Raw genomic sequence first — 27,643 nt, 5'->3', positions numbered from 1 at the left:
ACATTAAAGAATAACATTGCAGTTCGCAGTGCCTATGTTATTTGGTTCTGTTATTATGTTCTTTACATGTCGTCTGAAATGCCTCAATCAGTGGTTTCATGTCTGAAGACAGCATTGTGCAGTGGAGTAGGCTGGAGAGGATGTCAGACTCTGCCTTCAGAGTTGATGTGGAGAGAGGCCTTCAGTTTCCTCTTTCTCTGTTTCCTTCTTTGAGTATAGATAGATTTCCCTCAGCTTCCTTCTTTTTTGGGGGGTTTAGTTTTACTGATATTATTTTATTCTTCAAAAGCTAATTCATGATTAAATATTTATTTATTTTTGTTTCAAATATCCAGTTAGCTTTGTGAGCAAAGGTAATCCTTAACTGCATTTGTGTTGGCTTATAGCATTTCAGACTGTGGTTCCAGGCTATGGTTGGACTCACCAGCTAAGGTAGTATCCAGGGCAATTACATGCTTTATGTCACTCTAACACAAAGTTAGTGACATGTGTTTGGATTCTCTGGATATGTTTTAACAATGAATATGAAAATTGTATGCCTTCTGTTTACCTCAGCTTATCTATTCATAAAATTGTTTCCTTAAATACTTTGGGAAAATAAAAGTAATGATTGATTTCATTTGCATGCCATCCAAAATACAAGGCATTATTCTTATGATACTTATTATTATTACACTTTTATATGTTAAAAAAAATCTCCATTTTCCCTTTTCCCTTTAAATTGGGCAAGAGAGGTAATTTCAGAACTCCAAAAGATCGCGCTAAGTATCCACTTTATCATAGTCTCTGTGCATGCTAAGAATATAATTATTTCATGTTAAATTTTGGAGGAAGTCCAATAGACATACATGGTTTATAAACTTTAACAGCCTTCTTTAAAGAATTAGTATGCTTAGATCAGGAACTGTGATCTAAAAGCAGTGTTCTTCTTAGGTATCAATTACCTTAGAAATGTGTGGTTATCTTGGTTTGGGGCAACTGCAAATGGTTTTAGTTCAACTCTGCCTTGGGCCAAAAACATGCTCAGTTGTCCCATGCAGATGATAAACATATATTTCTGATGCCATTATGGCCTAAACAGGATATGATTGTTTAGTGGCATGGTTTCACTTATGACAGAGAGCAAATATTGTTTATGCTTTATTTTAAAAACATTTTTACATTATACAAATGGGCATGAAGGAAGATTCATTAAGGAAGAACGCTACAAAAAACATTAGTAAAATTGAACAAGTAGCTTTTCACTCTTGATGGGAAAATCTCTGTGAACTAAGCCCATTGCCCAGAAGGGCATTCCCCAATCAAGAAGAAGAGAAGTGGAGCGTGTTGAAACACTGAGCCATCATAGCAGGCTACTGTAGGCCCGGAAAGATGATGAGTCATTAAGGCACAAGTTAGAGTCAGTAACGTTTCTGTCAATGCTGGGTGGAATAAGCTTGGGAACTTAACGCAGTTTACATACCTGTAGTTGCATTATACATTACTTAGAATTAACCAGGATAATAAAATATCATTAGTTGATAAAAAATAGTTGCAATGAAAGTCAGCTTTATCTATATAATAAAAATTAGATTGGTAGTTTCTCTAAGCTTTATATCCTAACTGAAATCTTCTCTAACCAAGGTTTTTTAAAAAGAGCAGTTTGGAGATTCTACTCTTCCAAATAACACAGTCGTACTGAATAAAAGTGCTGAACTCGTAGACATAACTGTAGACAGTAGAAAGTGGAACTGTTAAGAGCACAGGCCTTGCCTGCTTCTAATTTGACAGGTTATAGTTTCAAGCGTAAACCACAACTGTGGCAGTCCATATGAAACCACTTTGGACTCACAGACTGCAATCTCTTGCTTTTAAAGTGCAGTAGAATAATCAGTCCTGGCATCACTCAGTGATTTAATTTTCCTCTAAGCATCACTTACAGTTGCAGAAACTTTGTTTACTACCTTCTCTTCTAGGATGTATGAAAATGGTAGAGACCTACCAGCAAAGCTTATTATTGTTTTTCTTTCTTTCTTCTTTTTATTTTCACAAGTGTAATTTAGAAGAGAAAAATTTTACAGACATACATCAAAACTCACTTGGGACCCTAGCTTTTTCTTAAAACATTGAGCAAGCATACAAAAAAACAAAGTTCTTTTCTATTTTTTTCAGCTGATTTCTGTGTTTATCTGGCTCTGTATTCCACTCAGAATTTATGTCATTAATATTAAGTATTATGTGATTTTAAATATAAAAATGTCTAAATTTTTATATCCATTACTTGCTAGTCCAATATCATCGTAGTTAACTCTTACACTTTTTCTTTCTCTCCAGCACCAAATTTTTAATACTTGGGTGTAAGTCTACTAGAGAGCTATGATCCGTGATCTCTGAAGATCCTTCTAAATTATCAAATAAAGATTAAATAACATTCATAATTGCTTTAGAGTATTTGAGAGACTGGGAAAGAGAAGCAGGGAAATGGTGGGCATAATAATACATATAAAGACACTCCCCTCCAAATGCCTCTCATCCTGACTTAACCCCACCTCAGAATGACATAAGTGTGTTTACTGTTTCTCACATTCTAAATTTTGAGATCTGATCCACTGAACATCAGCAGTGTCAACCAGAGGCCAAGAAAGGATCGCTAAAAGCCGCATTTGGATTTTCTTAACGGAGGAACCGTGGTCACTCACAGAGGAGCTTTGCCTAAGACCCAGCTGCTCTTCTGCTAACGAACCTCAGGAGCTCAAGTTTATGACTCACCAAGTTAAATATCTGGTCTAACAAACCGTTAGGTTTGTGAAGGGGACATAAAAATAAATGCTTAAAATTTTGGGTGAACTCTTACCTTCTGACTAACCTTCATTGATACAAGTAAACAAGAGAATCAAGATTGGAGCTCACCAGAGAGAGCAGCCTTTACACAGATTGTGGTGCCAAAATCCCCAGTGACTGTTCATCTTGTGTTTCCAAGTCAGAGGCCTAGTATGGAGTCTAGAGAAAAAGCAGAATAAAATACGTAAAATGTAAGGCAGCTTAAAATTTTTTTAAATGGAATAAAATCCCAGGTGGCCATCTGAATTTAACCTGAAATAACTGGCCATAGATTTAAAAACACAGAGTTTCTCATAAAGGTTGAATAACAAGAGAAATAAGGTATATCATTCAGTTATGCCCCAATATAATGAGGTTCTGATGATCCCCGGTGTTTCTGAGTCCCATTGTTAACAATTTTTGGACCTAAAGAGATTGGAAAACTAGTTGAAGAAGCCAGAGAGGTGAATGGCTACCAGCCATGAGTTTGACATGCTTGCGTAGAGGTTCTGTATCCCCGGTTTTTGAAGTGTGTTCTTTCTACTATTCCTTTTTTCTACCTAGAATGATACCTTTTAAAATTATAAAGTAAAGTAAAATAATATTCCCTTAAGAGTAAGAATTCAAAAGTATTATTTAGATAAAATTTATCATAAAAAGGCCTAATCCCACTAAGATAAATCTTCACAGTTACCAAGAAATTGAAAAGCTTGAGTTAAAAACTTAAAGGTTCTTGGAGAAACTAAGATGGCGGCATAGATAAACACCAGGAAATTGCCGCCTCCCACAACAATTGAAAAATACCGCAAAGGACAGAGCAGACATCATCCAGAACAACAGGAAGCCTGGCTGAGTGTAAATTCTACAACTAGAAGGAAAGAAAAGCACACTGAGAGCCAGAGTAGCTGCGGAGGTGAAGTGCAGAGGTACGGCGGCTCCTGCGTGCGCGGAAAGAAGGTGGCACCTGAGGACGCGGCTGTTTTTTTTGAATCACAAGCTCCCGACTGCTCTGAACTCCAGTTCCGGGAAGTCTCTGGGGACCCAGGACTCATACGGGGAGAAGCTGGACTGTCGGGCAGCGGGTGAACTTGAGTGCGGCTTTCCCTCAGAGGTGCTTGCAGCCATTATTGGGTCACTGAGACGCGCGACTCCTTAGGCGAATCAGCCATAGCTGCTTTCTCCGCCCTTTGACTCCCTGAGACCCCGCCCCACCCAGGCTGCAGCAGAGGCTTTTGCATGTGAATGTACCTAACTGCAGCCGAGCCAGGCAGACCCGGAACTTCCAAGAGAAGGCCCAAGGCCCCGCAGCGGCTTGCATTGCTTCACAGCTGAGCCTCTTCGTGGCTCCTGCTGTGTGGCCTCAGGCAGAGGCTGAATTAGCACCTCCTTAGATCCAGGAGCCACTGTACCCAGTGGTAAGAGGGGGACCATCCAGATTGCAACTCCTCAGATCCATAAGGGACACACTCAGGGAGCAGACTCAGTGAGCACCAAAGCCCCACTGAAGCAAGTCTTGCCCCAGAAGGGTGTCTTCAGCACAGAAGTTCTCCCACTTCAGACACAGCTGATTCTCACAGCCAATTGGCCTGGAGGTCAATTCCTCCCAGTGATCCTACAACAACCAAGGCACCAGGAGTGTCCACCTCAGGTAACTGGGGAGGCTGAGCCACTGGGCCCTACAGGACACCTGGAGCGCAGGGCCACTCTATCAACACAGGGAAGCAGCCAAAATGCGGAGACAAAGAAACAGGTCACAAATGGCAGAAATGGAGGAAAGCAAACGACTGGATATAGAGTTCAAGGCCACGTTTATAAGGTTTTTCAAGAATTTTATGGAAACGGCCAATAAATTTAATGAATCCCTCAATAAGTATAGTGAGACCATGGAGGACATGAAAAAGGACCAACTAGAAATTAAGCATACACTGACTGCAATAAAGAATAATAGACAGAGATCCAACAGCAGACAAGAGGATCCCAAGAATCAAGTCAAAGATTTGAAATACAAAGAAACAAAAAATACCCAACCGAAAAAGAAAAAAGAAAAGAGATTCCAAAAATATGAAGATAGTGTAAGGAACCTCTGGGACAACTTCAAGTGTACCAACATCAGAATTATAGGGGTACCAGAAGGAGAGAGAGGGCAAGATATTGAAAACCTTTTTGAAGAAATAATGACAGAAAACTTCCCCTACCTGGTGAAAGAAATGGACTTCCAAGTCCAGGAAGCGCAGAGAACCCCAAACAAAAGGAATCCAAAGAGGACCACACCAAGACACATCATAATTAAAATGCCAAGAGCAAAAGATAAAGAGAGAATCTTAAAAGCAGCAAGAGAAAGACAGTCAGTTACCTACAAGGGAGTACCCATACGACTGTCAGCTGATTTCTCAACAGAAACCATGCAGGCCAGAAGAGAGTGGCAAGAAATATTCAAAGTGATGAATAGCAAGAACCTGCAACCAAGATTACTTTATCCAGCAAAGCTATCATTCAGAATAGAAGTCTCAGATAAAGAGCTTCACAGATAAGAAAAAGCTAAAGGTGTTCATCACCACCAAACCAGCATTATATGAAATGCTGAAAGGTATTCTTTAAGAAGAGGAAGAAGAAAAAGGAACTCTTACCATTTGCCACAGCATGGATGGAACTGGAGAGCGGATAAATACCACAGGATCTCACTCATTTGTGGAGTATAATGAACAACATAAACTGATGAACAAGGACTGATCCAGAGACAGAGAGGCATTGATTGGACTGTCGGGCCTTGGAGGGAATGTAGGGGAGGGTAGGAGTAAGGGGGAAAGATCAACCAAAGGACTTATATGCAAGCATATAGGCCTAACCAATGGACACGGACAACGGGGGGGTGAGGGCATGAGCGGGGGGGGGGGGGGTAGAGGGTAACGTGGGGACAAGGACACATATGTAATATCTTAATCAATAAAAAATATATTAAAAAAACAAAAAGCTTAAAGGTTCTTAAAAAGTTTAAATTTAATGTATATAGGATTAAAATATACAGAATTTATATACTAGAAAACTATAGTTTAAGATACATACATTATATACACAAATATGCATATACATTTACATACTTTGCCTATATATGCATGTGACCTATATCTATAAGAACAGAAATATGATTTTACTAGATTTTTTAAATGTAAAAGTAAAAGAGCAATCAAAGGATATCAAACACAAATACTAGTGGTAGTAATTTAGTTTACAGAAAAAAGAATTAAAAGGGAAAAGCTTTAAAATGGAACAAAGTTGATAATTTATGTTACTAAGAGATGCTGCCTATAATGAAGATAGTAAATACAAAATGTTAATCATCAAATTCCAAGAATTGAAACATTCCAATCAAAAGAAAGCTTTGACTGGTGTAGGAGAGGTCAGAGAAATGCATTTGTTTATACAGACTGGAACACCACATTCTCAGTATTTAACAGATTGACTTGGGGAAAAATATAATAAAGATTTATATTTTTCTAATAGATGCATATAAAACATTTTAGAAATGAGCAGTAGTGTTTTTTTTCTTTTGTTTTTTGTTAATCCTCACCCAAGGATAGTTTTTTCATTAATTTTTTGAAAGAGAAAAAGATAGCTAGAGAGAGAGAGAGACAGAGAAACATAGATGTGAAAGGTCGGTTGCCTCACGTACACACCCCTGTGTATCGAACCTGCAACCCAGGTACATACCCTTGAACAGGAATTGAATCGGAGGCTCATCAGTGCTCAGGCCAGTGCTCCAACCACTGCACCATTCTGGCCAGGGCAGCAGCAGTTTTAAAATCTTACCCAGGTAACTCCAAAGATTTCATGGTGCTCTTCGGGGAAGGTGAGGAGAGGTTTGGTAGGACTCTAGCCTCTATCCTTCCCCTACATCTTCAACCAGAAGAACTTTGATTTTATATAATGAATCTGTATATCATCAATAAAGGTTTCATTATTTTTTAACTAAAAATCATTGAAAAACACCATTATTTAACTGCCCAAGAGGAGTATTTCTCACACAAACAAAAATTCCAGAAAAGTACAAATTTATAGAGTATATTACCAGAGCAAAAAACCCAGAAAGTAATAACAGAGGTAAAACAAACAGGATTCTAATAAATTGAAAATTTAAAAAGAAAAACATCATATAAGCAACTAATGGACCAATAACAAATAAATTAAAAAGTACTACCACAGACTATTTAGATGATAATAGTAATGAAAATATACATATAAAATTTAAGAAGTATGAACAAAGCTTTATTTAAAACAGGCAACTTCTTAGCTTTTAAGCTGTTCATTATTAAATTGAGAAAATGAAAAAAAATAGTCAACTAAAATTAGAAATATTACATCCTAATAAAAAGGAAAAAGGTAAAAATAAAAGAAAGTTGAGTTAAAAAACAAATTATTGAACTTACCAATTTAATACATCCTTTGCAAAAATAAAAACAAACATGGAATGAATTTATGACAAGTCTAAGTAAGAAAAGCCAAAAAAGGTAGCTGCTAAAAATTAGTAATGAGTAAGAATATAGCCATAGACTAAGAAATTAATTCTTATATAATTATCTAATAGTATATTGTAAATCTTGATGGAATGCGTTTGTTTGTTTGTTTTCAAAGAAAATATAAATGATTGGTTTTACTCAATGGGAAGTAGAAAACCTGGATACAGCAATAACCTTGGAAGAAATGGTAAATGTTTTTGAAGTATTGTTTCTTCAAAAATTTCTGAATCCAAGCCACGGTATGGGAGCGCTCTTCTAAATATTTATGAAACAGTTAAATATTGTGCTATATAAACCATCTTAGAGCACAGAAGAAAAGGAAAACCCATTAATTTTTACAAAGTAATGTAATATAATCTTGCTTATGAATATGCATGCAAACATTTTAAAATATTAGCAATTTTAATTTGGTTGCATATATAATGAGTGATGTACCAAGACCAAACAAGACTTTTTTTATGAGTTTAAGTATGCTGCAATGTTAGAAAATAGATTACTGTTATATACCAGATAATAAATAGGTCAGAGGAGAATAGCTATGAGTGTGTTAGTAGATGATTAAAATGCATAGGACAAAATTCACTTCCTATTGTTTTTAGAATTTTCAATAAACTAGAAATAGAAAAGTATCTCATATTTCGATAAAGAATATCTCATGCAAATGAACAGACATCATTGTAGTTTTAAAAATATTAAGTTTCATTAAATTCTAAAATTCCTACTGTTATCACCTTTATTTGTCAGAGTTCAAGTTGCACTAGCCAGGAAAATAAAAGGTGAAGCAATTGTTAGGAGATAAAAATTATCATTATATACAGATAATGCATTTTTATTAGGCAATTATTGAGAATCAATCTAAAAACTATTAGAACCAATTAAAGTCTTAAATCATATAAAATACTTAAAAAAACAATAGTATTCCTCATATTTCAGTAATAGTAAATAAAAAGGAGAAAGAATTCAGTAAATTAATACCAGAAAAATTATTTGGAGGTAAATATATTAAGAAATGTAAGTGAAATATGGAAATAATATTTAATAATGTACTGAGATGTGAAGAGTGTATAAGTGAAGAAACATTATTTTCCTGGACACTGAAACAAAATGTCAGCAGAATTTAAAAATCTATAAAATGATGTTAGAATTTATTTGAAATTATAAAAAGATAAGGATAATCAAGAAATTTTTATTAAGAAAGAGTGGAGGGCAACGTTCAATTTATCCTACCAGTTATAGCATTCCATAAAACTACTAACATAAAAATAGTGTAGTTCTGCTGTAAAACCCAACAAGCATCCCAATGAAGAAAATAAATGGCATAATTAAGTGTGGAGAATAATTTAGTCACAATAAAGATAGAATTATAGATCGGTGAGAGAAAGATGCCAAATAGTGAGATAACTATTTGGAAAGAAAAAAATAAAGATTGCTTCTAACCTTATACTTGCATAAAAATAAATTCTAGATAGATGAAAGAATTAGGTATAAAAAGTAATACCGTTAATAAAACAGAAACAAACACAGGTAAATAATCAATGTGGGGATGTGGAAGGTTTTTCTAGGCTTTCCTTTCTAGACAAGCTTTTCAAGAAATAGTAGCAAGATGTTAATAGCGCACTGTGGGGTGGGAAGGGAGGGGGGAGCAGCAGTGATCTATTTTCAAATAGACTTGTGAAGTCCTGAATTAAGAAATTTAAGAGGTTTCTTTTAGGACTTTTGAGAGGCTTTTGTATGTAAATGTGTATTGTGAATTTTTCAAGAGAGGAAATTGAATCTATTAAAATGTCTGAAAGGATACTCAGAGACCAGTTTGGGTGGAGAGAGTATCACAAACCAAAGACTAAATTTGATCACAGAAAAATTACATAATTTCTGTATGTTAGTAAAAAAAGACAAAAGCCAAACTAATGTAAAAATATGATAGAATATTAATATATTTTCTCATATAGACCTTTTAGTCAATAAGAAAATAACATTTCAGTAGAAAAATTGGCAAAGGATATGAATGGACAAATCACAGAAGAAATGGAAATAAATTTAAAAATACCTGCTTACCTGTAATGAACCACTGCCATTTCTGTTTATAAAATGGTCAAGAGTAAGGTGGGTCAAGTATTTATATACTTCAACCAAATCAACCCACATTTGGTAATTTTTTCTTTAAGAATATAGTCAGAAATTTTGTTCACACGCTCATTCATGTGCACAAGACTGTTCATCACAGTGTTATTTATAATAGTGGGAATGGGACTAGAGAACCCTGTTTACCCAATAGTCAGGGAATGTATATATTCCCTCACACATAGAAATTTAGACTGAGGGAGAATATACCAACTTATTAAATAACAGTGGTTGTCATTAGATGATGAGATTACAAGTAAATTAAATATGTAAATTAATGGTGTTTTGATTTTACATATTTATTTATCGTTTATGTTATATTTCTCTTAATTCTCAATTGATTTCCATTATTCAAGTTTATTTTTTAGTTTGTCCTACTTATTTTAATTTTTAAAGGTTAATTTATTTTACAATTACAGTTGACACACAATATATTATTAGTTTGGAAGTCAGTAGTTTTCCTTTGCATTTTTTTTTTCCTGCCCAAAGCATTTAGTTTATATGTACCACTGCAGGATAGGCTTTATGAAACAAATTCAAGAGGCTCGGGTTATGCAATTAAGGAATAGAGGAGTGTAACTCTGCACAGTGTCAACAGACTCTATTCAGAGCTCTTACAACGATGTAAGAACTTTAAAAGAGCATTTTATATGATGTTTTTTATTGCGATGACCTAAGAGCCCTCTTGAAATTAAACAGAGAAATGTATAAGTTCAGGTACACAACCAAAAGTGGATTTAGCTTTAAACAGGGTTTGATATTGAGGTTCATTGGATTTGTAGCTTCATTTCCCTATAATTCTCTTTTTTCCTGCCCTTTTCTGTTTTGTTGGCCTAATCTTTAGACTGAATAACCTCCTAGGAGAACTCGTGCTATAAAAGTTCCAGGTCCAAACAGAGAGAATGCCTTTGTCCCAAGATTTTACTCTGAAAATGCTTAGGTAACAGGATCTCCTGAAACCCCCACTCACAGTAGCTAGTAAAATGATGTGTTCGGATTGTCTTAGCCTAAATCATATGCTCCATCCTTAAAGCTGAGGGCTGGAGTCAGCAGGCTCTCCCAGAACCATGGATCCCTGGAGCCTTAGGAAGAAGGAGTGGATGCTGGAAAGTCAGCCACGAAGGTCCTTACGTGCAAGGCCTTCCACATTATGACAGTGAGAGTTAATAAAGTGGTGCATTATAACTGACTCTGCTCAGAGCTCTATCCATCCACCAGCCTTTTCTACTCTTGAATTCACTCAGCATTTACTTATCAGAGGTGTTTGTAAAGCAGTCAGTGTACTAGGTCCTGAGGTTAGGACTGTAAAAAGACACAAAAAATATGGTTTCTGCCCGCACAATCTATAGACATAACTGGCAAATCCAAAGATAACTAATTACTCTGATAAGGGAACTGCAGGCTCAGTAAATAGTTGCTATTCTTATTATTATATTTTATCTTGATTTTGAATCTCCTTAGTAGTTTATTGGTTGTGTGATGGAGCCACAAATTTTCTAGTTCACTTGCTATCTTATTTGAAATAAAGTTTGTTCTTTTAAAAGAATTTTTTAGGATTAACTTTAGATAGGGGCATATAATTAGTTTCAGTGTGGTTTTCTAAAGAGGATACAAAGTAAAATAGAACAGAATTAATGTATATTTTAAAACATGAAACAGTGTAATGTGTCCGGGTTAGTTTCTGAAAGAGCTTCATCAGGAGAAAACATTACTGTGTTGTTGTTTTATTCTTTTGGGGGTAAATTTTGTTTGGATAATTTAAAAGTACTCTAAAATCATTCTTCAGGGAAAAACCCATGCATTTTTAGCTATACAGAGCAGAATTAATGTAACTTAGTAGATGTTCTTTTGGCCTAGAAATTGCAGAACAGGGAGTATTACCTGACTTTCAGAGAACCCTAAGGTAGGAGTAATGTGTAGTTCTGAACCTGATTTCCATTGTGACTGGATACACTCTACCAAATTACTTTTTCTCCACACCTGTAGCTGTCTTCCGATTACATAATTGTGAACATGTATATTTTCATTGTTGTAAAAACTTGTCTAAATTTAGGAAAGGTGTCTTCTGGAAAAGACATTTCTCAATTAATGACATAAGTTAACTAAACATTTGTGACTACCAGCGGGAATGCATGCTTGCAGGCCTTCCTAGGCTGCAGTGTTTAGTCTTGCATAAATGGATGTTTGACTAACACATCTGATTATACTGTTCAATTAAGGTTTTTATAGAACCAATATTTTCTTGCTCAAATAATTTTAATTTGTTCTTTTTAAAATGAAATCTTTCTCTTTTAAAAGATACATTTCAGGGGTTTTCTTAGAGATCAGTATACTAACTTGTTTATAAAACACCTTGGCAGGGAAGTGTTTTAAAATATCATTGAATTTAAGAACACCACAAGATTTACCACTAATTTACATTTAATGTTTATAGTTCTCAAATTGTGGTTGTTGTAATAACCAAAATATTTTTGTCCAGAATATTTTGTGGATTATATTTCCCTATTCTTTCTCCTTCACCCACATTTCCCACAGTAGGTGGGCAGATTGTTGTTACATAGTCTGAATTTTATTTATCTTAATTGGTTTGATCGCAGTAAGTTAGTACTTCTAAATATGAAAGTAAATGTATTCTATGACAAGACTTTTGTCTTTGTAATGCTCTAGTTTATTAACAGATCATTGCTTGTTTGGTATAGATAACTTCTCTTTATTCCTTTGTTTCATCCATGCTAAAGAGCTACCTTTAGTTCAGTTCTTATTGTTGCTACCACTTAATGGTAAGTCATGCAAGCAAGCTATGTAATTCAGTGAGGCTCATTTCTAGGTCATTGTATTTCTCATGTAGAAATAAGAATTCTAGATTAAGCTATAATACTTAGAGATCAGTGTAATCCATTGTTTGTATATCTGTTGGGAACTATCCTTTTCATAAGCGTTAGTCTAAGCTTCTGCTTTTCATGACTCCATTTTTTACAGAAGAGTCTCAACTCCTTAGCATGGCAGTAGTACATCTTTTGTAATCTGGCCCCAAGCAGCCTTTTTATCCTCATCTTCCTCCATTCCTGTTCTCCGCCTTCTCCCATATTTCCTTCAAAAACACCAAGCACGTGGGACACACACACACACACACACACACACACACACACACACACGCTCACGCGCGCGCGTACAGTACTTAAGTAACCATCATATATTTGTAGTTTCCTAAATAGGCATTCACTTTTCTTCCCTTCCCCTGAACCAATTGGCAACATTTCAGTTGAAATATTTTAGCATGTGATAATTTATAACTAGTTGTGTTTGCTTAGTTTAACTTACTAAATAAGCTCCTGAGAGCATGGAATTATTTTATTTACTTTTATATCTTCTGTTCCTAGCACAGTTCCTCGAACAGTATAAACTTTCATCAAATATTTGTCCAAATAAGGTGAATAAAATAGGTATAATTTTATAGCTGTTATATGTGAATATTATTCATCTATCCTTTGGATGATTTGAATTTTCAGTCATTTCTTCTGACTCACATAGAAATGCTAAGAGACATTGTACTTGGTTATGTACTTTATGAATGTATGTATTAGGAGTTCTTCAACAAATCTTTTAGAGGTGCTTGCCACTTGCTAACGGTTTTCGTTGCTTGAATAACTTCCTGTTCAAATTATAGTCACGGCTTTTCCACAGTTCTAGCTATAGAAGTCCTCTGACCACAGTGCTTCAGAATTAACTTGTAATATCCCAAATTTGTAGACAACACATTATAGAAAAATTATTTTTTAAATGTCTTATTATATAAAAGTCGTACCAGAGCATTTAAATAATTTAAAATTAAGCTTTATGTAACAAAATTCAGTTCATACACAAATATCTCCAAAAATACTACTGTATTCTTTACTAAATCTGAAGATATTTTCTAAGTGAGGGGGTGGGGGGACTGGAAGGAGAAGAGTAGAGGAGGGAGGGAAAAGTGGGGAAAAAAGAGAAAGGCAGAGAAAGATTGAAACCCTTTTCCCTAGACAATAACTCTGTGTAAAATTCCTGTTTTCCAGTGGTTTGGTAAGGGGGATATTTGAATCTTGGAAGACTTGTTTTTTTTGTGGCCTGATAATGAGTTCAGTACAATTAATAGAATAAAATATAATAGCCTAATAAGACAGTTACCGTTCTCCATTTTTGAAAAAAAACGAAACGCTTCAAGTGGAATTTGGGGAATATTTTCCATCATCTCAAGCAGTTCTTACTGATAACGAACCATATTTTTAAGTAGAAAATGTAGTACATTATTTTTAAAATAAATAATGCACATTGCCACTTGCAGACTTTTTCAAGTATTGTTTAAACTTTTCCTGAGTCACAGCAAGTCATTATGAAGGTTTCGTTTTTAATTTATTGTAACCAAAGCATACTAAGTTATCTTGGTGGCCTGGATATTATTTCTTAGGGATATCTGCTATCTCAAACTCATCAATTCTACTAAAAACTCTTCTATTATTGTCTCATGGCATTATTTTAAACCATTTCTTCCAATTTTGTGGGATCTGGGTACTTTCATACAGTTTAATGATTGCAGTCCAACTGGAGTCATTCAACAACTTGTGGATTCTCTGATTCAAAAGACAACTATAAGAACATTTATAAACCATTTATAATACATTTTAATAATATTGAATCTCAATCCCTACCCCATCCCATTCACCCCCAGAAACCAAACCAAACCATGCTTGGGAATAAAATATAATTTTATTTAAGCTAGAAAATGTATTTTGTTTAAATTTAACCAAGAATTATTCAGTGTTTACTTGGGTGGGAGAAGTAGACTATGCCATGTATTAGTGGAAATTTAAGTTGTTATAGCTTTCTGGAGAGAAGTCTAGAAAGATCTACAATCTCTTTTAAAAGAAAAAAAACCTTTATGTTCTTTGATAGAAATTGCATTTTTAGATACTATCCTAAGGAAATAATTAAACAGTGACTTTTTTAAAAATTAAAAGTGTTCATATTTAATAGGAAAATTTTTATTTAAACAATGGAAATATTCAAATTGAAAAGTTTCTTCTTAGCCTAGATTTGGTATAGCCCACAGGTTTTTAAAATATTTTGTAAATATTCTTTAATTGCAAGTTTGAATTTCCCTTTGGCCTAATTTATGTAAGAGAATATTTAAAATCCTATCTAATAAAAGAGAAACAGGGTAATTGACCGTACCTTCGCTACACTTCCCATTGGCTAATCAGGGCGATATGCAAATTAACTGCCAACCAAGATGGCAGTTAACGCAGCTGAAGCGAGCAGGAGGCTTGCTTGCTCCAGTGATGGAGGAAGCCAAGGTTCTCCGCCTGCCGCGGCCGGGCTCTGAGCTCCAGTCTAAGCAACAAAGTTTCAATTATAGAAGCTAAACAAACTACAGATACCTGCTTTCAGCAGGTCGTGGCCTCAGAGCTGGAGTGAGCAGGATGGCAACAAAGTTTCAATTATAGAAGGTAAATAAATCCCAGAATAAAAAGAAAAAGAAAAAAAGAAGAGGCTGGGAACTTCAGTCGCCAGCCAGCCTGAAAACGGCCCTCAGGCCCTCACCCAGACTGGCTAGGCACCCCAGTGGGGACCTCCACCCTGAAGGGGGTGTGGCCATCCTGAAAACAGCCATCAGCCCCTCATCCAGGCTGGCCAGGCAGCCAAGCGGGACCCCCACCCTGATCCGGGACACCCTTCAGGGCAAACCAGCCGGCCCCCACCCGTGCACCAGGCCTGTATCCTATATAGTAAAAGGGTAATATGAAAACTGACCCTAACAGCAGAAAGACTGGGAATGACTGGTCACTATGACACACACTGACCACCAGGGGGGCAGATGCTCAATGCAGGAGCTGCCCTCTGGTGGTCAGTGCGCTCCCACATGGGGGAGCTCTGCTCAGCCACAAGCCAGGCTGACGGCTGCCAGTACAGTGGTGTTGGTGGGAGTCTCCTGCCTCTTCAGCAGCGCTAAGGATGTCCGACTGCAGCTTAGGTCTGCTCCCCGCTGGCAAGTGGACATCCCCCAAGGGCTGCCGAGCTGCCGGGCTGCCAGAGGGATGTCTGATTGCCAGCTTAGGCCCAATCCCCCGGGGAACAGGCCTAAGCCAGCAGGTGGTCATCCCCTGAGGGGTCCCAAACTGCGAGAGGGCACAGGCCGTTCTGAGGGACACCCCTTCACCCCCCCGCCCCGTGTGCACAAATTTTTGTGGACTGGGCCTCTAGTAAATACATATATGTTTCCCAGTGTCTGGATGTTTCATTTGTTTCTGCCTCTATTAGATGTTTTAGTTGCTTTATTGCATAGTAGTCAGCTTGTTAGATATTATTTTTAGTGCTAGGAATTTATTAAAATTTACTTAGTGTTCTAATATGTGATGACTTTTCATAAATTATTCATGAACAGGGTTGGGAGATTTTTATGTATATACTAGGAGCCCAGTGTGCAAAATCACGCGGCCGGCCTGCCCACCCACCCGCCACCCTGCCTTGACACCCTAACCTCTCCATGCAGAGTTCCAGCGTGCCTGGCCCAGCCCCCTGACCCCTCTGGCCTTCTCTGGCCGCTTCAAGCCCCGCCCTCAGTTTCTTGAGTCACCTCTGGCTGGTCCCGCCTTCTCTGGGTGCCTCCCCACTTCTGCCCCATCTCCGGAGCAATGCGGCAGCTTCACCCCATCATGGCGCCGGAGGAGAGCGGGGAAGCCTCCCGCCTGCTGCGCTGTGCTCCGTCCCCAGGCAAGTGAGCGACAGGGCGCTCTGAGTGCGAGTGGTGGGTGGCAAAGGACTGGTGAGGGGGACGCTACGGGTTCTCACCCCCACCCCACCAGGCATGGGCCTCCTCTGGGCGCCTCCCCGCTTCCACTCCGTCTCTGGTAGCAACGCCCCACCACACATGCGCAGGCAGCCTCCTCCTTAGCGGGTGTGACTGTGACACTGTTAGGACCAATTCTCATATTACCTCTTTATAAAATAGATTAGCTCATGATTATTAATAGTATTCACTTTCTTGTTGTCATGAATCTATACTTTTTTTATTATAGATCCTTATTAGTAAAATTTGGGAGCTCCTACTTACACCTGCCCTAGCAAAATCTTTATCCTGATTAAAGCCAATTTGTTGCTTATTTCATAGCTACATAATGTCTATCCCCCAGTAACAGAACATGACTAGAGACAAGCACAGTCAAGCTGAGTAGTCTTGACTGAGAAGAGGAAGAGACACCAGAGCTCTTTGCCATGTGAGAACACAATAGAAGGCAGCTGGCTGGCTGTGAGCAGGGAAGAGAGCCCTCACCAGAACCTGACCTTGCTAGTTATAGCCTCTGGAACTATGAGAAATTAATTTCTGTTGTTAAACCACCCAGTCTGTGGTATCTTGTTAGGACAGCCTGAATAGACTAAGACAAAAGGAGTACCTCTCCTACCCAATCCTCTGTTCACTTACTCTACTATCTTTTGTTCATAGTATTTAACATCAATCTTTTATATGTTTATTTATTGTTTACAGTTTTGCCTGTATTTACTTTTACCCTTTCTGAGCCAGTTGGTTTAGATGTAACTATTGCTAACACCATATACAGTGGAGTTTTGTGTTTTGCCCCAAATATTAAGACTTTTTCTTTAATGTTTTTCAAATTCTGAGGTTACCCTATTTACTTTTATTGACCTAGCACATATATTTTATCTTATTTATTCTTCTGTGTGTGTTTTTATGCTTCTCAGTGTCTACCTGCATTTAAATCTTTCAGTGGTTATTTTCAAATTCTGAGGAAACTTAAATCTCTATGTCTCAATTTGTCAACTTTAAAAATGAATTAGTGTTTGTTTGTTTTTTTCCATTTGATAAATATGCTTTGACCATCCACTGGATGCCAGCTACTGTACTAGATCCAGGAACACGGAGTAGTGTTCTCAGTACTTCTCTCCTCCACAGAATGTGTAATATACCAAAAAAATGGACATGATAGTAATAAAGCAGAGCCCCTTACTTCAAAGCTGATAAAAATATTTTGCTTTTCTTTGGCCATTTCAGGTCCTTTGTGAATTGAATCACACATTTAAAATGATAACAGCTTTATCGTATTTGTTTTACAAATGTGAAGTTTCATTATCGTAAATCCACAGTTTTCAAAACCATCCTTGATAAGAGATTCTGTAGCTTTCAAAATTTTTGCAAAACACTTGAAGGGCCAAGGACACTCAGTTATTTACGTATTGAGGTGAATCAGATTGCTTACCTTTTAAGTATTAGCCAAAAGGAACTTTGTTTAAAGAATTTTGATCAGCAAGGAATAGAGGTGAAGTAATTTTAAACCTTAGAGAAATTTGAAGAGTGGAGAACATTAAGTGATGTGCTCTATTAAGTGCTTGTGAGAAAGAGAAAACTCAAGAGAGAGGTACTAGGAAGTTGAGATTTCAGTGAGAAGATGTCAAACACCAACTGTGTTTTCTTGATTCTGCATAATTTTGTCCATGTGGAAAGAGGACAGAATTCTCTTAATTAATTATGCCCCTTCTGATCTCTAAATAAACTGAGCATAATCTAGCTGCAAGTGGGTTAAAGAGGGTTTTGCAGAATACTTGGGAACCTAACCACCATTTAAGACTATTTCTATGAAAAGGTGCATTCTGGATTTAAAACAAATTTTTAGGATAATAGTATATTTGTAAGTTGGAGGATTCTGTATTTTGGTTTTAAATGTGAATTTTTTACAAGTTATACAAATTTTTAGTGAGGCAGAACTGTTTGTCATCTCTAGAAATTCTTATCAAGCTGGTTTTCTCTGGAAACAAACAACTACTGGTATTAGAGATCAGTGTTCAATAAAAATTCCATACCTTCGCCTGGTTTCTTGTAGGGTTATTTAGGATGAGCATATTTCCTACTGAGTAAAGAACTTAATGATTTTGTTTAGGCTTTTATATAATTTATGTCCAGCTACTGACAGTATCCTGATGGTAAATTAAAGATGTATATTAAATAAAAGAAGTGTTGCTTCCATATGGGAAAGAAGTCACGTTTTTTTCAGGATGATGACACAGAGTTCTCAGAGGAGTTGTATTTCAGTGGAAGTTCTCACTGTTCTTTCTGTGATTGGTGCACAGACCATATAAAGACCATGGATGCATTTAGAGACTAGGCATGACAAACAGGATAAATTTATAAATTCACTATACTCCGTTAGATATGTCATTTAAAAATACTTTACATATTGAAAAATTTCTCATGTAAGTATGTTTATCTTTTAAGGAGCTCAAGAATGGAACTATAGCTCAGGCACCAATGAAATCAATTTTTGGTTCACTGTTTCTGATCTATGTGTCTCTCTCTACATAGGCTTACTATTAAGCTACATTTCTTACTTGGTGAATAGATAACGTGCCACCAGCAGGTGCTCCTGATATAGCTCCATCACCTGGAGGAAGGCAGACCCAATGCTCTGCATAATAACCTCAAATCTCAGGAAGTGGCCTCTGATTGGCCCAGCTCATACCAGGCATCCAGGACTGGAGCTGGCAGTGTGGCTGGAAGGCAGAGCCACGCTGTGCCAATCTAACGAGGCGACTTGAGGGTGGCTGCAGGGATGGGAGCAGCCCTAGGAGGGATACAGCCATTAGCCTCCTGTCCTAGCGGACCGCCCATCCAGTACTAGAGTTGACTGTGAGACTATCTTCTTCAAAACATTCTACTCCAAAAATGATCTCATAATCTAAAACTAACTTCCTTTTAAAAGATACATGGGATACTATACAGTTATCTTAGACTTAAAGGACAATGGCTAATGAAAGAGTAAATACAAAATATCCCAATAAAGTTCACAGAACGACCAAGAAAGTAAAATACTCTTTAGTGAAGCCTTTTCTCTTAAAAAATGCCCTCACTAAAACTGTAAAACATTTCTCCAAATATGTTATTTTAAATACCATATCACTTAAGCAAATATTTATACACTATATTAGTCCCTCTGCATACTTGACTTGAATTTAATTCCCCCCGTCTGCCAAATATGTTGAAGCGCCAGGTCCATTTTCATTTGCCAGGTTGAATGTTTATTTTGTTTTTCCACATAGTGTGCTCTTTGAAGTGTCACACGCATACCAAACCTAATTTCTTTTTATTAGGGACATACTCGGGTTTTTTCTTTCTTCCAGTTAATGGTATAGGATGTGCTTCTCTTAAGGAATAAGCAAAGGCATGTTCACCATCCCTAGCTACCGAAGGTGCCTACTACATTCGTTAGCTATTGGAAAATAGACACTAACTTTCTTGAAGAAGGTTTAAAACATGTCCACTAAATGGCACCTACATTTTTGAAGCCTCGCTATTATTTTCTTAAAACCAGGATACCGAGACTTTTTGTGTACTGTAGAATATCTGGTTCTACCCAACAGTGACGCTGTACAGACCAGGACAGTGAAAAAGTACTAGGGCATGGCGATTTACAAATAACGGCCGTTATCTGTTCATGAGGTTTTCCTTTTCTACTGCTTGTCTGTGTCTATGTGACTCTAATACCCATTTCAGGTTCTTGCTTTTAAAGAACATTTACATGCCTTTGACTATTACAGTCCCTTATATATATTTCTCTAAAGAAAACTGCTAATAGCTTTTAGAGTATATCTCATTTATTTTTAAAAGACGGATTTCATATTTAGCATTCATGGGAATTGCATAGCGGTTCATACTTTTTGTAAAGTTCAGTAGCACTTAGGTGTCTGGTGCTGGCCCTGGTTTACTGCAGGAAAGAACAGCATGAGGAGGAGGTAGTTGAGGCCACAGTGGCAGTGATCTTCTGACCTTTAACTTCCCTGAAAATTAGTACCTGAAATTCTTTTTCTTTCTCCATCTATTATGAAAGTTGCGGATTCTTATGAATGCCACTGTCTCTCTTTCTTTACCAGTATCACAAGGCCTCCTGATTTCCTAGCTCCTGTGCCCTTCGGTGTGAGGCTTGGGAGACATAGAGAAAGTAGATGCAGTTGATTACATAGCGGTATCACTGCTACAGGTGAGGTGGCTCACACACACTTTTATAGTTTTGAAATGTCTGTTTCCCAGAAGTTAGGAACTGATAGCATCTCCCAGTGATATTTCTTCTATATAATAATCATAAATGGACTAAGACTATTTTTCCAGTGTGAACTTGAGTAGGTTGTCTAATCTCTTAAATCTTAGTTCCCATGACTGAAACATTTCTAAAGATTTCAGGACTTCCCTAAGATACAGTATATATGCAGAACACAGCACATGATGCTGTATTAAAGAAGAGAGAACTCAGTCACAGTGAGCTGAAGCAACTTAATCTAGAGTTCCCGTCTGTGTTTAAGGCAAAACAAGACCTAAAGTGCAGATCATCTGATTCCCAGTCAGCAGTCTCTTCAGCAGTCACTCCAGTCTTTTCTGATGGCATAGAATGTCTCTCAGAGTGGTATAAGAATATTTCAGAGCTTATGATGAAAACGGTTATTACTGTTCAGCACTGTTAATTTAGAATATACGATTGGTTGGAATTGTATGAACCCTATAATGTACCCTACCCATTCCTCTTCAAATATATCTTGAATGTCACCTTACATGCTTTTTGTTTATATCTTTCTCTTCAAGATAAAGTAGTGCCTAAATGTTCTCGGGATCACTTCAGCCCTCACCACCCCCGGCCAGCTTCAATCATCTTTTCTGTCTTTGATGAAGTTTCGGATTGATGGCTTTTCATTGGATATATCTAGGATTCCGGTAAAGGGTTAAGACATGTCAAAGGCACTGTACCCATCCTGCCAGCCAGCATTTATGCAAAAGCATAGATTTAAGCACACATTGGAGTGAATCATTTGTCAAGCCTTTTTCATAACACTCATCTCCCTTGAGTTGTGGTTATGCTAAGCTAATACATGAGTAAATTAAATGCAACTATCTCAGTTTTGTTGGAGTTAGGATAATATTATTGGTTATTTACTAGTATTTGACTTAATGTTGTCCTCTTCTTATCCCCTGAAATAACTCCATGAAGGTAAAAGATATAAATTGCATTTTTTAAAATGCTGGTGAGTGTGATGGCAGAGAATTCTCACTCTTAAGTACATTCCAGGTAATGACAGATAAAAATCAGGTCTGGAAATCAATGTGATAGGTCCCATAAATGTAACAACTTTTTACTTCAACCACACACCGACTGATAGAAACAGCTACTTGCCACACAATATCCACCCTCTCCTTCTTCCTTGGTCACAAAACTCAGATATTGAACTGGAAATACTGCCACCCACAGAAAATGCCAAATTCCTCTTCTTATTTTGCAGCTAGGTTTGATCATATGACTGAGTTGTGGCCAGTGAAATGAATGCATAACTATTAAATTGAACTTCCTATTATTTTTCTTAAAATAGAAGGGTACGTCTATTTTCTTTCTTTTTGTTTGTTTGTTTGTTTGTTTGTTAATCCACACCCGAGGATATTTTTTCACTGATTTTTAGAAAGAGTGGAAGGGACGGGGAGAGACAGAAACATTGATGTGAGAGAGATACATTGATTGGTTGTCTCCCGCACACACCCAGGGGCTGGGGTTCGAGCCTGCAACCTAGGTATGTGCCTTGATTGAAATCTAATCCAGGACCCTTCAGTCTATCCATGAGCCATACTGGCCGGGGCCTTGCTTTATGCAGATGTGGAGCTTTAAAAGCCATTCTGAATCATGAAGACAAGACAAAGGTCACATAATATTATATGTCATATCTCAATTAAGGGGGGGGGGGGGCGGCGCACGAAATAATTAAATAAATAACTTTTAAAAATAGTGGCGGCAGGGAAGCAACAGCCTATAAATATCAGAGCAGGTGCTGGAGGAGACTGAGGCCCTGGTGACTTCAGCAAGTGGTTATGCCAAGCCTAAATAACTTGTCTCCAGACTTAATTTATATGAGGAAAAATAAACTTCTGTTTTGCTTAAGCAGCTGTAATCTGGGGTCATATTGTATGTAGCCAAAATATTTTAATTAGTAAAACCTGTAAATGAGCCTCCTAGGTTGATAAAATATAGGGTAACACAAAAAAGTATACACACACACTTTGAATAATTATAAAGGCAGTGTTTATTAAAATAGATTTCATTTTCAAAATTGAGCTATCAGCTGTTAAAGTGTATATGCACTGGGGGGTGGGGGTGAGCACTATGTACTTCTAGAGAGTAATTAGTATCTTAGAGCAGACCTAGTCTGATGTAAAAACTGTTTTAGTTAACAGTCACAAGTGGAAGACATTTGATAGTCCCAATCTACTTGCAGGGATTGGAGTCTGTTTTGCCTGGTGCTGGTAGAAATCTAGGTGCTCACATACAGTCTGTTTTTAGTTTATGCCACTACAATGAACTCATAAGTTATGAAACAGACTTTGTTTGTGCTGCATCGTGTAGTTGATCATTCTGAGCTGTCATGTGAACTCACCGTGTTTAACAGGTTAGGGAAGCTGTGGGATGGCTTGTCCTAGCCCTCTAACACGCTCTGTGTGGACTCTCACTGTCCGTTCCAAGGCTCCACTTGGGACAGAGATAAGCCCTTTAACATAGGACATTGATTCCCGCCCCCCCCCCCCTTGTTAATTCTTTCCTAGATAATTGATAAATTAAGGTTTTTAAATAATGAAGGAAAATTTTGTCATGCAGCCTATGATTTTCAAAGGACTGTCATAACCAAAGGACAAGTGTTAATGTCTTAATGTATTTCAGCCTAAGTCTCATATTAATTTAAAGAGTTTTGTTTATCAAAATGTATAAACATCAGGAGGTTAAAGAAAGCATTCAGCTTTTATTAGTATGTTTCCTGTCTCTTAAAATCCAGAGGAAAATAGAAGAAAGGATTTGATTTTTTTTTTTTTTTGTTAATCAAAATATCCATCCTGCTACTTAAGAAATTAAAATACTGTGCTATAGAAAATAAGTACCATCTGGGTTGTGTGTTTTTCCACCTCCTCTAAAGAACACTATGCAAAGAGGGTATGCAAAGTATCAGGGCATGCTTAATTTCACTATACTTAGGGAATACCTGGTGTGGTACAGTAGTTGTAGAAAATCATAGTTTATTTCATTATGTCATGAATGTACCAGGAGAGCATCAATATAAAGGAATTCTAGGATTATTTTTGTGCAATGAAGAATTTTGATTCATTATTTTGGCAAGGTCAAATTTTCATTACTGGCATGTGGGCTTTTATCATTCATTTCAATGTTGCTTATGTTTTCTTTTTTAATTCACCAGCAATATTGGAGCAATCTGGTTGTGAAACCTGTTGCCCCAGTGACCATCGGGGTTATTGGACTGGGCTGGCTGGCTAACTAAACTCTGCTCTTCCCACATTCACCCTCACCTGCTCCTCCCAATGGCCATCTTTGGAAGAAGATGGCCTTCCCAGACATATGAGAGCATGTTCATGTCACACTAATGTGCTCTCATGTGAAAGCTACAGACTAACAACAAACACACATTGTACATATTCTCAAAGTGTTTAGCCAATGTATATGTTCCCTTCGCATCATTTTCTTAATCATCAATGTCACTCATCACAAAAGAGTATCAAGTCTTCATTATAGCATGATTTTTTTTTTATCTTCTACCAAGCTCGATATGCCTGTCTTCTGTCTGATATTCTCTTTAGACTGCATGATATTATGACCAGAGCATCATTTGGGATTAGACTGACACACCTAAAATCACAGTTCTATCCCTCTTCTTGTTCACAGTATCCTTGTTACCTTAGACAAGTTACTTCATGTTTTTGAATCTCAGATTCCTTAATTGGATCAGTATCTTAGAACTGTTGGGAAGGATTTGTGATGATATATGTAATGTACCTAGCTCAATGCCCAACACTTGTCTTTAAGAAATAGTAGCTATCTTTAAAAAACTACTCTTTATTAAATGTACAGTATGGCTGAATTCCAATAGATATACTACAAATGGAATTTAGTTTAGATACACTCATAACGACTACACTCAGAACTAGTCAAAGAAATTATAGCATATATGAGAGGTCAAATTATTGGAATATCTAACATTGACTGCTATCCCCTAATTTAAAAACAAAAGGCTCAGAAAATGTAGTATTTATCTTCAGAAGGTACTATGTAAGATAATTCTCTAACATTTGTCCACTTATATCTTATTAAATAACTTAATCATGTTAGAATACATTTCTAAATCTTATTAAATCTGCATATAAGCTCAAAGTTTTACGATTTTGAGTTCTGTAAAAACTAAGCCTGTTTCTTATCTTCTACAGGTAGAATTTTTTAGATTATTGCCAGTCTTATAGATCTCTAGAGCTTTAACATGAAGTATCAATCTAGTAAATTATTCAAGGCTGAGGAACCTTTCTTCTGCCCAGGGCCAGTTGGATATTTATAAGATAATTCACAATCCATACAGAATGATCAGGTTAGAAATGAGCCTGCTGTATTTGGTCAAGCATTTCATTAGCTCACCCTGATGCCATGGCAAGCCAGACCAAGTGATTTCTTGGGCCTTCTAAGACCCGCAAGCCAGACACTCCCCACCCCTGAATGAGCTCTTGGGGTAGTTCTACTTGGGTAAAATTTACTTGGGTTATTCTGTCTGGATCCACATAGAAATTTTTATATTTGAGTAAGGAGTTTTGTTACAGGAGTCCGTGATACAGTGGTTTGGGAGTAGTAATCTTAAATCTTTCTAGTAATACATCTTACCCTGATGCAAAGCCACACCTGTACTAAACACACCTGACCCTGCTTGGCCTCTGAGATCAGAAGGATGAGGAGTGTTTGGGGTACTGAGGCTGGGTGAAGAGTACACAGGAACTCTCTATACTGCTTTTACAAATTTTCTATAAGTTAAAATAAGTTTTTAAAAACCACAAAGAGTCAGTGAGCTTCAGTTTCTTCATCTAAGGAATTGAGATAATAACAGCTGCTCTTTCTACCACACACAGTTGTTGAGAAGATCAACAAGGCAACATACATCAAACTCAAAAACTCTGTGCTATGATTCTTCCTCACTTGACTTCGCCCTTTTCACCACCTCTGATCTTCCCTTCTTCTCGCTGCCAAAGTTGTCCTCTGCTTTAAAGTTTGTGCGGTTACTTTATTTAAGGTGAAGCACTGCCTCACAGCACCGAGTTACTGAAACAGTTCTCCTTCCTTCATCTTCCTTTGTAATCCACTCCACACCCTCTGTGTCATGCCTTCATTAAGCCTTCTTACTTAAGAACTGGGCCTAATGGCCACTGACATTTAATCAAATAACAGTTAGAATACATTTACTCATGAGTAAAGGCTGATTAACATTTGGGCACTGACATCTGAGGAGGGGAATTTCATCATCAAATATCTTAACAGAAACCATTTTGTTAAATAACCATAATTACAGGTTTTGCATTTGTGATTCCAGGGGATTTTGCTATTCTGCATTCTTTGAAGCCCCAGAGGCTGCCCCAGTATTTAGGCTACTTTGAAAGACCCAGTTGAGGAGCAGCCAGGGTTTCTCTGCGAGATAAGTTTCCCCAGGTCTTTATCTTTCAAGGATTTTGAACCCACAATTATTTTCAAGATGATTTCTGTTTTTGTTTATTTTTAATTAGGTAGACTTTTAAAGATAAGAATTAAAAGTAGACATTAATTTTCTGAATGTGTAGACATTTCTGCTACTTCCTGTTAAGTATTGAGGAATTTGCATTTATTACATTTGAAGCAACACAATTAGGATAGCAGTTGTATCTCATTATTCTCTATTGTAGTCTCACTATAGTCATATTTGGTCAAGTCTGTTTCTGTTGTGTGTGTTGTTCAGCGATTAAACTTTGGCATACTCAGGAAATCGTGTTCTTTTGTTTTGTGATAACTCGTGCTTTCAGCTATATCAGTCTCTGTAGCACATTTCTATTGATGAACTTGCTCATTTCTGACTCATGAAAACAACTCAGCTAATCATGAGAAAAGAAACTTCAGCTTTAAAATGATTAAGAACATTCTCTTTGGGGGAACAAACAATTTCATTCGGTTTCTTTGGTTTCTAATCTTAACTCACATGGTGTCCAGTTGTAAAAGCCTATTTTTCCTTCATAATATCTTCCCTTGAGGATTTTTCTAGACTGATGACTTCATTTCTTCACTGGTGCGTAATGTAATGGACTTCATTGTTCATCTTTTCATAGTGTCATCTTTCTTCTTGTTGAATTTTTAAAACATGTGTGATTCAGATTTACTGTTAAACATTTTTTGACATCTGCATCTTTTAGAGTTTGTTTACAGCTGTATTTTCCTGCAATTGGAAGTTTCTAAATGAATATCTTCTTAGTTAGAACACTTAAGGTTCAATATATGAAGAGCAAGTTTTTAAAATATTTTATAAACTGAGAGAGTGAAACTATCAACATACATTATAGGTAATGAAGACTCTAACTGGCCATTGTAATCCTTCCTTGAGCCAGTTATCTCTACAGCCCTAAACATTACTGGCAGCGCTATTGCAGCTTTCACACAGGGGCAGGATTATGATTAGAGGTGAGAGCAGGTCTTACTATATTGGCTCAGGAGGGTTGAAAGTAGCAGCATTTGTCCAGGTCTATGTACATGCTCCTTCATACCTGCTCCACAGATAAGCCTGTCATTGTTGCAACAGACCACGATATCAGAAGCAAGGAGGGAGTTGATGAAATGATAGGGCATGATTACATTTTAAAGACCACTCTGACTAAGGTGTGGGTATTAGTTGTCCCTTCAGTATCTCATGCTGTGCATCCCTCCTGTGAAATGGCCTCTGTTTTGAGACCAGATATACAGGGAGGCAGGCAGTGCTGGTTCCTTGAAGGGCAGGCAGCATAGGACGCCGATGGTTTTCATGCTGTTCTACAGTTTTGGGTGTTTCATTGAGAAATACCTGTCAGAGGAGAAAGAAAATTGGAGGACTCTAATCCCCTCCCCTCACCTCTGTCAGAGTATCTCTGCTTTGGACACTTTCACTTATGAGGTCCACACAGTACAAAGAGCATAGACTTTGGAGTAAAACAGACCTGGTTTCAAGTTGCAGCACACCTCACCTGCTTAGCAACCTTAGCCAAGTTACCTAATATATCTGAGCCAGAGTTTCTTCATTTTAAAAATAGGAATCATTACCATTTGCAACAACATGGATGGACCTGGAGAGCATTATGCTAAGTGAAATAAGCCAGTCAGAGAAAG

At 37.2% G+C, this 27,643-nt stretch overlaps 1 protein-coding gene across 3 annotated transcripts in view; it reads left to right on the top strand.

Annotated features, from left to right (window-relative positions):
• The window catches only part of SUPT3H (SPT3 homolog, SAGA and STAGA complex component), a 441,321-nt gene that overhangs the window by 300,062 nt on the left and 113,616 nt on the right, over window positions 1–27,643 (top strand). The gene's annotated exons all lie outside the window — the stretch shown is intronic.

Source organism: Myotis nattereri (genome assembly GCF_964212035.1).
Source record: "Myotis nattereri genome assembly, chromosome: 6".
Classification (NCBI taxonomy): Eukaryota; Metazoa; Chordata; class Mammalia; order Chiroptera; family Vespertilionidae; genus Myotis; species Myotis nattereri.
Note: the sequence above shows the minus strand (reverse complement) of the source record. Positions and strands in the feature narration are given on the sequence as shown.